Consider the following 854-nt stretch of genomic DNA (forward strand, 5'->3'; position numbering starts at 1 on the left):
TTTATCGAGGGAATTTTGAGTAAGACCAAACTTGAAGCGAAAGAAATGTTTATTAGGATAAAATGAAGTTTTTTGAAAAGTATTACCTTAATTGAGTGATTATCTTAAAAACATTATCACATTATCTTAAAAACAGTTTGAAGGACAAGCACTCAAATTTTCATCTTAAAATATTAAGAACTTTGTCTTTCGGAGCGAGTTGAAGTGAAAATATTTAGTAAATTTTCTTGTCTGAAAAATTAAGTTTTTTTGATTTTTTACAGAAAAAGTGAAAGATACAACTTTTTTGTCGAGAGAAAAAAGATGCGCCATGAAATTTCCTATGAAGTGATATCTTAAAAAGTTGAATTTTCGAAAACTGATTTTCAAGCCATCAGGGGCCAACTCGAGCGGCCTGAAGCGGCCAGGCAAATTTTATGCGTGGTTATAGAATCCGGAGTCTCAATTATTCAGCAATAAAGCGAAGCCTAATTTTTCAAAAAAAAGCCTAATATGAATCATAAAAAGGAGATTTTAGTTTAAGAAAAATAATTCGGGAGGGGCTGTAAGCCAAAAACACGCTTTTATAAAAATTTAATTTTTAAAACAAGTAATGAATTTCAAGAACCTCATTTCTAATAATCTTCGCCAAAATCATGTCGGGGACACTATCTGGGATGCTTAACGAATCTCTAGGCTACGTATTTAGTTAATATTTTAGAAATAGCATTACCACATAAGTGTGAGGCTGTTTATCATCTTCCAAATAAAATGCTTCTTCTTTATTATAAACATTTTGCAATTTTAGATTGGATTTTATACTGAAGGTCAGCACTCTTTTACGACTTAGGCATGTATCAGAATCGCAAGTAAAT

The sequence above is a fragment of the Belonocnema kinseyi genome, chromosome 3 (genome assembly GCF_010883055.1).
Source record: "Belonocnema kinseyi isolate 2016_QV_RU_SX_M_011 chromosome 3, B_treatae_v1, whole genome shotgun sequence".
Classification (NCBI taxonomy): domain Eukaryota; kingdom Metazoa; phylum Arthropoda; class Insecta; order Hymenoptera; family Cynipidae; genus Belonocnema; species Belonocnema kinseyi.